Source organism: Gossypium hirsutum, chromosome D12, assembly GCF_007990345.1.
Source record: "Gossypium hirsutum isolate 1008001.06 chromosome D12, Gossypium_hirsutum_v2.1, whole genome shotgun sequence".
Taxonomy (NCBI): domain Eukaryota; kingdom Viridiplantae; phylum Streptophyta; class Magnoliopsida; order Malvales; family Malvaceae; genus Gossypium; species Gossypium hirsutum.
Window position 1 is genome coordinate 5,943,054 of NC_053448.1, and position 14,999 is coordinate 5,958,052.

A 14,999-nucleotide genomic window follows, 5' to 3' on the forward strand; every position below is an offset into this window, starting at 1 on the left:
GGAAAATATTATTATGGAAATAAAGATAAAAGGAATGTTTACTAGTTGGTTTTAGTGAGGGGATCAAGATAGGTGTGTGAAATTTGAATGAGATTGAAGAAAGAAGACAAAATAGAAAAGAGGAAAATTTTCCATCTTCTCCTTTGATGGTGCTGATTTTGGGGGAGGAAGATGAGATAATTCTAATCTTTTCTCTTCTTTTATTCATTTATGTTAGCTTTGATGCCTCAAGTTTTTTTATATAAAAAAATTTAAGATAATATTTATATAATATATTTCCTAAGTCATGTGGTGAAAATATGGTTAAAAATTTTATCAAACATTTTCAAATACTTGCAAAAATACACAATAACATGTTTTAATTGTGTTTCATCCTTTTTCTTCATTTCTCTTGTACATATTTATTGAGAGCTTATTGTAAAATCTTTTTTTAGAGCTTCAATTTGCAAACAAACACCTACTAGAATTTCATTGTTAGTTTTTTCATCTTCTCTTTTTTGTAAAGAGTATACTTAAGATTTTTTAGGTATAAAATCTTATGGGGATAAAAAGAGTTGCTAGTTGTGCCTTGTAAAAACTAGAGGGTTCTAGCTTAGCCATAAAAGCTAGGGAGAAGTTGTTATGTTAGCCTTGTAAAAAATATGGGTACTATAAAGGTTATACATTTTCCTTGAAAGGTAACAATTTAAGTATAGTGAATTGAAAAATCATTGATTAAGCTATACCAACGTAGTGAAGGTAGGAAATTAAGGTCAAACCACTATAAATTGAATTGTCCAAACTTTCTTTCATTTTCTTTTTATTTAGAAAATCTTGTAGAGATTTTTAAAATACCATTTCACCTCCTTGGTATTTTTGGGCCTAAAAATTGGTATCAGAGCTAGTTCTTCATCAAAAGTTTCACCATTGAGAGAGGCAATCCAATACAAAAATACCAATTTTAATGATGGCACAAGATTTTAGCTCAACTAGCTTGGGTGAAGGTCAATCTGTTGTGAGACCTTCTTACTTCAATGGAGAGTGTTATTCATATTAGAAGATAAGGATAGAGGTGTAACACCCCATACTCGATCCAGTCATCAGACTCGAGCTACAGGATGTTACAATAATAAGCAAGAACAGTCATATGCAATTTACTCAATAATTTTTATTAAATCAATAAATACAAGCTAAGTCTACGTTTAACATGCATCACAAACAAAATCAAGTCTCAATTGAGCTTATGAAAGCTCTTAAGCTGGCTCAGAACCAAACCGAGACCATTTTGAAACATTTACAAAAAATAGGTAAAAATTTAAAATAGTGGTCACACGGTCATGTGGTCAAGCTGAGCGGTGCTATAACATAGTCGGGTCCCCAAACCGTGTAACAAACTGATGTCGTGTAATCCAAGGTCACACAGCCGTGTCGCCAGGCCTTGTAACTAACTGTGGCTATATGAACCAAAAACAAACCTGAACGTGTAGCACACATAGCCATGTCAACCACCCATGTCTGACGCACAGCCGTGTGGTAGCCCATGTTTAGCATAAATGACCTATTTGTGCAAGTTTTATACTATTCAAGCAAAATGACCTACAGTGCCAATTTTTGTCATTCAGTCCTACACCAAAACATACATATTTCAAAGCCAAATCACTAATTAACATAATCATTTAAACATACAACCAATATGCCCTCATTGGCACCAACAATTCTATAAACTCAAATCAACAACCAATTATGTTTTAACCATTTTAATTCACAACTTTAACAATGCCAAATATAACATTTGCTTATCACAAACCAAAGTTTATAGTCATTTCATGCCACCATCTAAAACATATGCATAATGCCATTCAAAATATACCAAACTTGACATTTACCAAATATCAAATCACAACCATAAGCTTATATACCAGGCTTTTACATCAAAGTTCACACTATCTTATATAAGTTAATCTAACCTATGTACATGCCACAAGTAACCAAAATGAAACATCAAAAGTTTACCGAATCGAGAGACCGTAGGTGTGAGCTTCTTGTTGATCCTATCAACATGTTCTAACATCCAAAATCTATAAAAAAAGTAATAACACGAGTAGGTATTTAAAATGCTTAGTAAGCTAATACATTATAACAATTAATTACCTTAATTTCTTATCACATACAAAATCATTATGAAATACAATTATACTTATCAAGATTCAAACAAAATCATTAATATATAAGGTTTTGAGCTCAATCACATATATAACCCCAATTACTCACATTTTCTTTTCAAATCAACTTATATCTTGTATCCAAATCATATACATTACTTTGCCAACATTCAATGGTATATAAGCTCATTTCCATTCACAGTATTACCCGATGAAACTTTGTAAAAGAATTTCATACACAGGTGAAAGTAATAGTGTTTGGTAACCTATTTGGGTTAACCCTACGCGAATAATGAATTATAATGCTTGGTTACTCGTCAAGGTTAAATCTACACGGATCGAATAATAGTGCCTAGTCACCCGTTGGGGTTGAAACTACACAAAAAATAGCTTAACCAGGGATTAATATACTGTATTCTTGAGTCCGCAACACATGTTGGAGTTCGAAACCTATGGGCAATAACTCGTAACCTCATATACGAAACTTTTACTAATTTTATCGAGATTTATCTCACATTATAACACAATTCATAGTCACCATCAATCACTATTACCAAATCAAATATAATATATTAGAATTAAAATTTTAATTATATTGTATGAACTTACCTGAAAAAAACTATAGCATTTTAGCTAAAAGGGACTAGTCGGTAATTTTTCATATTCTACATACGTCCTCCAATTGTTGAAATTCTTTATATAAAGCATAATTTGACTTAATTAACTATTTCAATTAACATTTAAAATCATATAGAAGTCATACCATAGTTTAATTTCCTTTATACAATAATTCCTCAAGTTTTGCATTTATCACAATTTAGTCCTTAAAGCCGAAAATACTATAACTTTCACATTTAAACCCCAATACACAAAACTGATTATAACTTCATCCATAATCAGCCTTCAAGTACTAAAATTTTATGGAATTTTCATGCTAGACTATACATATTTTCATATTAGTCCCTAAACTCAAAACTAACCAAAATTCTTTTATAAAATAGTCCTATTTAACAACTAAGTTCATAACTTCATCAATTAACCTCATGAATAACTAATATTCATTAATGGTAAGTTTCATAATCTTTAACATTTTTATGAAATAGTCCCTAGGCTAGCTAGACTAAGCTACAACGATCTAGAAACATAAAAATTACTAAAATTGGGTAAAGAAATCACTTACATGCACACACACAAAGTCACCAAACCTTTAAGATCCTTCAATGAAGGTTTTTGTTTTTCTTTTTTCAGTGGAAAACTCAATTAAGGAAAATGATGATATATATTTTTATGTTTTTACTTATTATAATTATTTTAACATTAAAATTAATGTATAAAAAGTAAGAAAATTTCCACTAACTGTCCCACATTAATAAAAATGGTCCAATTGCCTTATAAATCCTTAAATAAACTTTAATTATACATTTTAGTTAATATTAATCACTAGTGATGAAATTTTATGACTTTTACGATTTAGTCCTTTTTCCTTAATTAACTATCCAAACTTCAAAATTACCGAATCAAATCTAAATACGATGCTTAAACTACTTTGTAAATATTAATAATATTTACGGGCTCACACGTTTGATTTGTGGTTCTAAAACCATTATTTTTGACACCACTAAAAATGGATTGTTATAGGAGGTCTTTGTTCAAGCCAATAAATACTATGTATGGAGGATAATCTCAAATGGAGAGTTAAAGGTGCTCGATGATGAAGATCAATAGGAAGAATGTGACAAGAAAAAGGCTCAAATTAATGTAAAGTCACGTACACTCCCTTTTGTACATTAAGGCCTAATAAGTACAATGAAGTATCCCAACGTCAAAGTGTTAGGGAGATTTGGGACAAGCTTACCACCACTCGTGAAGGAACAAGCCAATTCAAGGAATACAAGATTAGCCTACTCACCTTTGACTATGAGTTTTTCAAGATGAAGTTGGGAGAGAGCATCAAAGAAATGTTCGATAGATTCATCAACATAATCAATGGTTTGAAGGCACTTGGGAAAGCTTATTCAAACAAGGAAATGGTAAAGAAATTACTCAATAGCCTACCAAAGGATTGGGAAACTAAATTGACTACTATTGAGGAATATAAGGATTTAGATGAGCTCATAGGTTCACTCCTCACCTATGAGATGAAATTGAAACACGAAAAGAAAAACCAAGACAAATAGGAGTTGCTCTAAGTCTTCACCCGAAAAGAAAATGATGATGATGAAGATGATAAGGGTGAGGATAGTGAAGAGGTGGTCATACTTACTAAGAATTTCAAAAGGTTCATAAAAATGGAAAAGTCCAAGAGACTTTAAGAAAAGAAAGTAGTTTGCTACATTTGTGAGAAGTCGAGGTACAACAAATATGATTGTCCTTTGAGGAAGAAACAAAAGGAAAAAAGAAAGTCATGGTAGCCACTTGGAGTAATAGTGAAATTTTTAATGATAATGAGTCCATTGATAAAGACTTTGGAAACCTTTATTTCATGGCTCTTAAAAATCAAAAGGTATGTTCTAACTCTTTACATTCATATTCATTTGATGAGCTACAAGATGCTTTCAATGAGTCAGTATTGGAATTTGAGACCATGAATTCCAAATATAAGAAAAATAATTTGAAAATGATTTTCTTTTAAAAACAAAATTTGATTTGAAAAGACAAAATTAAAAATTGAAAATAAATTTTAAGGCTTTGCAAAATAAAGTTGAATTGTTTGAAAAATATAATTTTGAGTTGAAAATGAAATTTGAGAGCCTGAAAAAGGAAAATGAAATCATTTTGGAAAATTCTTTTTCAAATATGGAAAAGTGTGATCATTTCCATTTTCATGGTCAAATATTACATCCTTGTCCAATAAAGATAATAATTCAAAATAAAATTAGACAAATATAGGTTCTAAAAGGAACAAGAGACTTAGTGATTAATGTTCAAGGACCCAAAGTAATTTGAGTACCAAAAATCCAAATAAGTGTCTCTTGCAAGTGTGTTGGAGCATTGAGGAGCAAAGCACAACAATTTGGATGCTCTAGACCCATAATGAAAGATAGGCCAACTGTAGGGTGTTACATCTAAGAATTCTAATCAGTTGGTAAGGCATTAGTGTGGCTCTAAAGGTATTGGCTATAGTACCAGGGTGGTGGGTATTGGTAACACTATCGATAAGGTCTTAAATATGTGTATTGAGTTTCCTAATTCACTTGCTTAGTGCTTGTTTGGGGCTAGTCATGGATTGTAACAGCCCGTTTTTTAGTAGTGTCAGAAATAGTGATTTTAGAACCACAATTCTGATGTGAGAGCCCATAGATATATTTAATTAATAATTATGAGTTAAATATAGTATAATAGTGAATCGTGATTTTATAGATTTTATTAAATGGTTTGTTAGTCAAGGTATAAGTGGTTTATACCGGAAGTCAGTGATTTTGGAAAATGACATATCGAGACCTTGTTTCCATAAACCAAGCCCATAAATATTTTTATTAAATATTTACAAAGTTTTTATATAGGTGTATTAAATTTTGATCCGGAAATTTTAGTGATTAAATGACTAATTAAGGTATAAGGACTAAATCATAAAAATGGTAAAAGTTAATCGCTATTGATTGTATTGGTTAAAAGGGTTTAAAAGGTAAATGTTTAAGTATTTAGAAGGAAATTATGCCATAATTTACTATAATGGACGGTTGGAGCATTTACTTTAACTTTGTTTTATTGATTATTAAGTAAAATAAATAATAAACATATGTTCATCATAAAATTAAAAGAAAAAGAAAAGCACTATCTTTTATTTTATCATCTTCTTCGCTGATAGAGAGTAAAATAAACCAAGAAGCAATTGACGAGCTTCAAGAAACCTTCTATCACTCTTGCATGGTAAGCAAATCAATCTCATTTCTTATCATTTTTATGTTTTTGAGATCGTTGCAACTAGGTCTTGCTAACTCGTATCTTCGTTTTCAGAATTGTTAAAGTTTGTTAAAATTACCATTGATGGTTGTGGATTTCCTTGATATTAAATGGAAGATTTTGAAGCTTGGAAATGTTTTAAGACTATTTTGTTAAGTGAATTTTGTTAATTTTGCACTTAAGGACTAAAATGTAAATATGTTAAACTTAGCATGAAAATATTGTAATTTTTTTAGTAATTTAAGGCTGATTATGGATGGAATTATAATTGGTTATGTGTATTGGGGCTTAAGTGTGAAATTTTTAATAGTTTCTGCTTTAGGGACTAAATTGAACAAAGTGTAAAAGTTTAGGGAAATTTGTAAAATGGAAATTATAAGTCATATACATAAAAATGAATATGATAATGTATTTTAAATTAATAAAGTTAATTTAATTATTATATAGATTAAGAATTGAACCGAACGAAAGATAACTAGAGAAAAAGAGAAAATCACAGATTAGTCTCTACAAGTCAACCAATAGCATATACTAGATAAGTTCATAGAATAGATATATGTTTATATGTTCAAGTTATATGTCATATGAATTAGTTAACTAATTTGTGGTTGAATTATTAATATTGAATTTAGGATATTAATTGTTTACGGTTCAATGTAAGGTAAGTAAGAATTACTTGAAATGTGATGAATGTATATATAAATATTTATAATTTATGTTTTTTTGAATTAGATTAAATTTATTTGTGGTTGAATATTTAATATCGGATTATAATTATAAATATTTTACAATTAAGTATAAGGTGAGAGAGTAATTAATTGGAATTGATGAATGATTGTGAAATGTGAGTTACAGAATCTCGAAATGAATGTAATGGATTTATAGCATGTGTATGAATATTATAGAAGTTCTTCTAATTTATAAATTTTAAAAATTTTGTTTAAATGCTCGTTTGAATGCTTTAAAAAAAATTTTTAAATTCTCATTTGAATGCAGTAAACGATTAGGATACGATTGGCATGCCAATAGGGTTAGAACACGCGCTTGTACGGGTTTCCACTTCAGTGCCTCTGTATGCACTTTGGTGCCTCTGTTTGAAAATCGGTGCCTCTGTTAGCATTTCGATGCTCTTTGGTGTGTTTTGGGGTACCCGAGTATCCGAATTACTTTGCTATAGTTATCGGGCCATCTGTTGAAAAAAAAATATGTATTGATTGCATTAATTATTTGGAGATGATGTGTTTATATGAATATTGAAATGTTAAATGATAAAATTGAATAAAAAATAATTATGTGTTTAAAGGTTGTTTGAAACGATATGAAATATCTGGAAAGTTTAGAGTTATAGATATGAAACACTCGCTTTGTGAGTGTGATATTGGTGACAGAGTCGTGTTTAAAAGAAATGGAATATGATTATGAATTGACATGATCAAATGGTTGATATGCTTTATATGTGTTGAATCTTTATTATTGAATGATATGGAAATATGTCATATTAAATGATTGAGAGGTTAGACGATTGATATGTGAAATGCTCACCTAATTGTTTTAAATGTATTGACAGGAACTCGTACTAAATTTAGTTATATTCGTTTACTTAATTGTAAACTACGGTAAAAGTTTTTTTTAAATACCTATGAACTTACTAAGCTTCTTAACCTTACTCGTTTAACTCTTGTTTTCTATAGTTGACAATTTGCGGAACTAGTTAGATAGATCAACTTCAGAGTTCACACTATCCAACCTTTTTTCGATAGTTTTTTACTTGACTACTTTGGTTTGTGGCATGTATATAGGGCTTTGAAACGAGTTTAGAATTCTAGTTAGATTTGTAAATTTGATTCATATTGATATATAACAGTAATATCATGTTTTGTGTTTAATTTGTGATGTTGGTGGAAAAGTCTAATTGAATTGTCTTGATGGCTTTAATGGGTGGAGAAATGTTTTGTATCATTAATATGACAAGCATGAATTGATGTTTGTTACATTGATATGATAGTAGCTTTGATGTATCAGTTGTGCATAAATGTGAAATGGACATTATGGATTAAGTAGTTTATAGTTTTGGATGAATTTGTTGGTCCCTGATATGTGGTATAAATGAATGAGCTTAACATTTGGTATTTTGAGCTTTTTTGATGTTTGAATAAGATTTACTAGATGGTTATGTTTTTTGGTTATATTACTTATTGATATATATAAATTGTGGTGCCAATGAGCGCATATTAGTTAGGCACTTAGGTTGTGTGGTTTTGGTATGTTTTAGGTGTGTTCATATATGTTTTAAATAGGTGAAAGTGGTTGGAAATGGTTTGGCTTGGTACCTAAGAAATGGTTGATGATTTGGCTTGAATATGAAGTCATTTGGTGGCACACGACCGTGTGTCTTATTGATTTTTAGGTGCAGGATTTTCCACACGGGTTCAGTTTGTTACACAGTTTAACGACACGGCCGTGTGACCCTATTTTGAGTTGCACACGATTTGGCACAAGGTCTGGCGACACGACTGTGTGGCCCTATTTTCATTTATACATGGTCTGAGGCCACACGAGATTGGTCTTTTACACACAACTGTGTGATCTCTATTTTCAGTTTTTACCTTGTTTTCATATTTTGATTCAATTTAATCCCTGATTGTTTCTAAATCATTTTTAAGGCCTTGTATGTTCGAATTAAGTTTCGTATATGATTGAGTGACATGTTTATTAAATAAAATAATTGTTGATTGTTTCAAAAATAAATTTTTGAAATGAAGTGTTCTACTTGTGTAACACCCCATATCACGTCTCCGTTGTCGAATTAAGGTTATAGAGTGTTACTGACCAAAACAGAATGTTTCACTTTATTTCAGAACAGTTAAACAATTGATTTATAAACATATAAGAAACAATATCTATTCATGGTATGAATACAATTATGGGCCTTGAATCGGGCTTATGGTGTCCTAAAAATAGTTTAGGAACAATTTGAAATTAAATTGAAACAAAATAGAAAATTTCAGAAAAATTTGAAAAGTTGAAAAACATGGGTCACACGGCTGTGTGGCCAAGCCATACGACATAGCTCAGACCGTGTGAACATTCGAAGTAAGGACACACGGTCGTTTCCTAGTCTGTGTCATAAACAGTGTAACTCACTAACTTGAGACACACGGTCATGTCTCAACCCGTGTCTCAGACCGTGCGAAACCTGCACCAAAACTAAGAGAGCATACACGGTCGTGTGGGGTGACCGTGTGTGGCACATGGCCATGTGGCAAATCGTGTCCCAGATCGTGTGCTTCCAAATTAACCCCTTAAACAAGCTAAAAATCAAGCCAAAACTTACACATTTAAAACACACCATTTCCACAAGCATTCATAACACCAAAACTCATTCCAGACTTGCTCATAATATACTAAATCAATCATCCTATATGTTCTAACCAATGTACCAACAATGGGTACCACAATTATAATCAATTTTGAACTTATTCAACAATATAGTTTCCATCATTTAGCATACTTTATGCATACCAAATGACCATATCACAAACATACCAAACAACCTTCTTCTTTCTACCCACAAGAGAGTATGTATAGCCACTATTATCTCATATGAACACACATCATTTACAAGCCTTTCTCAAAAGACATAAACCACAATGAACTTGGCACCATTCAAAAACAAACCAATCTCCAAAATAACATTTAAAACCTTGTTACATTCGAATCATACCAAAATGACACATAACCCTATACATGCCATTTATAACCATTTCAATATGTTCAAAAGCTACCAAATTAAGTCGATAGATAGTGTGGTCGTACTCTGACGAAGTTTCCAATAGTTCGAGCTTTCCGATGATCTATAAAACAAAGAAAACAACTATATAAGCAACTAATGCTTAGTAAGCTCATATAAAAGGAGTTAAACTCACCAGTTGTAATAAATTTATCAACTATGAGTAATTCCATTTAGCCATAAATCATATTTCCCTTTTTCTTATATACCAAACCTCACAAGGTTAGTAGGTGAAGCAATACGCATATAATTCCAACCCGGTCAAGGCATATAACATATCAAGCATCTCAATTTCACCATTCATCTATCATATGACTACCGTATACCTTAATTTTCTTTTAACTATGCTTATCATATGTTCCATATTCTTACTTTAAATCATAGATCATTTCATATGGTTATATACTTTGTAAAATTTTAATTACTCGTTCATGTCATGAAAAGAATTTTACTATATAAATTATTCATCCACATAATTCAAATGTTACCTTTACAATCTAAACAAATCAACACAAAGTCCATTTCAAAGGACTTTTCCATACCACAAATCACATTTACTCAAGGTAACAAACAATACTTGTAACTAAGAAACTCGTTACAATATCTTTCACTTACCAATACCATAAATATGCCACAATATATATAAGCACATAAATAGATTGTAATTCAATTATTTCATAGCTCAATGAACTAGTAATCTAACTAGAGTACTAGAGTAACTACACCAATTCCATGTAACAATCCATATCATTTAGTCCAAATCATCAATATTCGGTTCACATACTCGATCATTACTCAATTTCTAGGGGCATCGTAGATGCAGAACAGGGGCACGTATGTGCATTCAGGGGTACCAAAGTACAAATAGGGGTATGTATGTGCATTTAGGGATACAGAAGTACAAATAGGGGCACGCATTTGCATTTAGGGGTACCGAAGTATAAACAGGAGCACATATGTGCATTCAGGGACATTTTCCTCATTTCCGAGTACATACTTAAATTCATTTCAGTCTTATATAAATTTAACACCGATCCAAGAGAAACATTACAACATTCTCTATTACTTTCAATGATACAAATTATTTGTAACTTTCATAGTTATATATATAATTTTCCAAACTAAATTCACCTATTTACATATATTCATCAATTAATTAGAAAACATTAATATAATTGACCAGAAAAATTACATTTACATATTGAAATACTTTGGACTTACCTAAATTATGTTTTCGATTGGCTCGCAATGACTAATCCAAAATTTTCTCTTTTTCGCGTTTAACCTCCGTATGATTCGATTTTCAATCTATATAATGATTAAATTCAATATATCAAATTAAAATACATATTCCAACTCATATTATGCACATGACCATTAAGTTTTATTATTTACACATTTTCCCTGAACTTTTACATTTCTCACAATTTAGTCCCTAAACCCGAAATTCCAAATTTATCAAAATTTCTTAATTTCTCATGTTAACAGAATTTTTATTCATACAACTACAACTCATAAGTATTCCAAATTCACAAGAATTCCCAATCAATTTTAATATTTTAACAATTGAGTCCTTTAGTTAAAACTAACAAAAATCACTTTACAAAATAATCTTAATCAACAACTAAAACTATAAATTTACCATTTAACATCAAGAACATTAATGGTAAAATCCAAAATTTTTAACAGTTTCAAAAACGAAGGTACGAGTTAGCTGGACCTAGTTGCAACGATCTCAAAAATATAAAAATTATAATAAACGGGCTAAAAATTCATACCATGCAAAAGGAATTTCCATTGTCAAAACTCAAGGCCATGTTTCCAAATTCCATTTTTGGTGGTAAGAAACACTAAAGAAGATGATACCTTATTTTTATTTTATTTTATTTATTTAATTACAAGTTTTTCCTTCAATTAAACATAGAATTTTAGCATTTTTCATGCCTTAAATGTCCATGCTAAATAGGAATGTTATAATTTCCATATAAAACCTTCCACTTAAGTTAACTAATCCATTTAACCATTATAATTCAATAGCAATTCAGTTTTATGACTTTAAAAATTTAGTCATTTTTAATTAATCAACTATCTAAACAATAAAATTGCTAAATCGAACTTTCACATGACAAAATAATATCTCCATAAATATTTTAAAAAAATATTTACAACCTCGGTTTTCAAAAGCGAGGTCTCGATATCTTATTTTTCAAAACCACTTGACTTTCGGGGCAACCACTTACATTTAATTATTTAATCAATTAACTCAATTTCACCAAGTCAAAACTCAATATCAATTATAATTGACTCATACAAATTAAATAATAATTAATATGGACTTATTCGTTGGGTTTGTGGTCTACGAACTATTGTAACTTTTTGTAACCCTAATCCGATGATGGTGACGGGTGAGGGGTGTTCCATGGATGGTGTTTCTTAGGGGTGTCTATCAGTTGAAACAAGGATTTTCCTCTTTGATTGGCAGGATATTCAAATCTAGATTAGCCATAAGCATTCACGCTCACCACACCAATTTTTTATATGAAGAATCAATAGGGAGGGGATCCAGCAAAGGTGGGTGACAGTTCACCCTTAGAAGGAAGAGAGCTGTTGATGTAGAGTTGAGGGGAGGATTATAAAAAGAAAAGAGAGAAAGAGAGAAAAAGGTTAACTAGATGAGGGAAGTGAAATTAAACAATAGGGCTTATATATAAGATAATGGAGGTACCACATGTAAGCATCTTGCTGGTGGCAAGGTTACATATTATCTCCCTTGAGTGTTGCACTAAGAAAGCGATTGCTTTTTTAGTTTGTTTAGTGGTTATTCTAGAATTGAAATGAAGGGAGATGCACTAAAAATTGAGAAGGGTTGTTTAGTCACCATTGTTTTATTTAAATTTATATCAAAACCGATATGATGATGAATGCAAACAGAGTTGAATTGAGAAAGGGTTGTTGTGGATTTAGAACAACAATGAGAAGGGTCGTTTGGATTGATAATGTTACTTGACACATCACTTTTTTTATATACAAAATATTAAGATAAGGATGGGGATAACACAATTTGAACCCGTGTCAAATAGATGTCTGACAAAAACTTTAATCATTGCTTCATACAGGTCAAGACAATTGACACAATATCATTAATGAAATAAATGTATAAAAAAATTACTTGTATGACATATAATCATCAATAAAGACCGTATCTGATATGATAAGAAAAACCTACGGGTGATATTGGTAGTTTTCTCATGTTGCAAGCACTCTCCTTTCTACATTAATTAACACTAGAATTTATCAAACCTCTATTTTTGTTTTTACTTCAATTCACTTGATATTTGGAAGATATATTTTTATAATCACCAACAAAAATTAGGATTAAAAACTTAAAATTAAATGGTACGGCCTATTATAGCGTATACTGTATATTTTTATGATGATGTATTATTATATATACGGATTCCACAACCGAAGTATATTTAAAAAATTAAAAATAAATAAAGGAAATATTTTCTTCCCACGACAATTTCCCTGATAATAAGCCTTACTCTCTATGCAATGAATTTAATTTTCTTGGTTTAGCAGTAACAGTAAAAAACAGTTTGAGAGGAGTGTAAAGACCACGTCATTACAATAATAATGATAGATAGCTTACATAAATCTACCAAGTTATGGGTATTAAAGATGAAAGAAGAAACAGATAGCTGAGAAGTGACTGATCAATGGGCATAGAAGTAAAATTCATGGGGAAACAGCTAGCAGAGTCCTACTCAACAGATAAGTTGTGGTGACGAAATTAATTATTTTAGCGATGAAATTAAAATTAACTTTGAATGGTGATGGTGAGATAAATTATAATAAAAAGAGGTGAATTAGAATAATATTTATATATAGTGAAACTTATAACATATTAAAAGCTTAAATTATTTAAAATATTAAAACTGCTAAAATATAGACATATTATATATTTATTTAAAAGATTATAATTATATAATTTCATTTATAGTAAATGAATGAAAATTATTATTGAAAACTAAAATAATAAATAATTAAACGTTCTTTTAATTTTAAAAAATTTTAAAATAAAATATATGTTGAAATTTGATAATAAGATACCATATAGAGGAATTTATGAGTCGAGTAGCGATTTGGTTCCAAAAACATTTTCAAGCCTAAACCTATTTATTCATTAGTTAATTAAACAGTCCCATTATCCAATCTAATTCAAGACTCCTCTAGTAGCCACTCCATTAGTAAGGGGCTCTCATATCAAGATTTATTGATTTCCTTCCACTACTTTAGTTTTTTCTTGAATCCTAAACACTAGGAGGCGTTAGGATTGAGTTTTTTTTTTTTTGACCAAACGACACCCGGATTTGAATTGGAGAATAAGGGATTTGCAATCCCCACCTTACCGCTCGGCCATGTAGCCAAAAGGCTACAAACAAAAAAAAATGAGAGTATCACCCTTTTATTTTTCATTTTCGTTCAAAAAGCTCATTTTATTTTTCAAAATTAATAAAATGTTAAAAATTGTATATTAATGTTTTATATATTTTGTGATCAAATTTAAATTTAAGATATTTTTTATTATTTAAATTGAATTCAAGTCGGACCAAAATAACTTGAGAAATAAAAAATTTTGTCCAAGCCCGACCCATGAACCGCTTTTATTACATATTAAATTAGTAAAGTTAATTAAAATTTGTAAATAAAAAAGGTGAAAAAATGGATATGTATGACAAGACAAAAAGGAAAGGACAAAAATATTTAATGGACATAATTGGTAGGGAACAACCAACTGGTGTTGGGAGATTTCACTGGAGTTAAATGCTCCAATCAACAAATATAAGCATAAAGAGATTAACTGAGATAACTGTACCGCAACCCCATCACTTTGCTTACCATATCCTCCTCCTTTCAACTGTTTGCATGCATGGTACACGTGGTTAAGTCACTTGTCGAGATAAAGACACAAGCCAGCTGGTACAAATGTTGAAGCCTTTCAGATTCATTTATAGTCGCAAAGCACTCAATTCGTGCGGAACTGCATCTAGTCAACTTGTCTTGTATGGGGAAAACAAGAACCAAATGCCTGCATTTCAACAACTTGGGCCTTTTAGGGTATTTCTCAACGAGGCTTGACGTGGAGTTTGGAAGTCTTATGC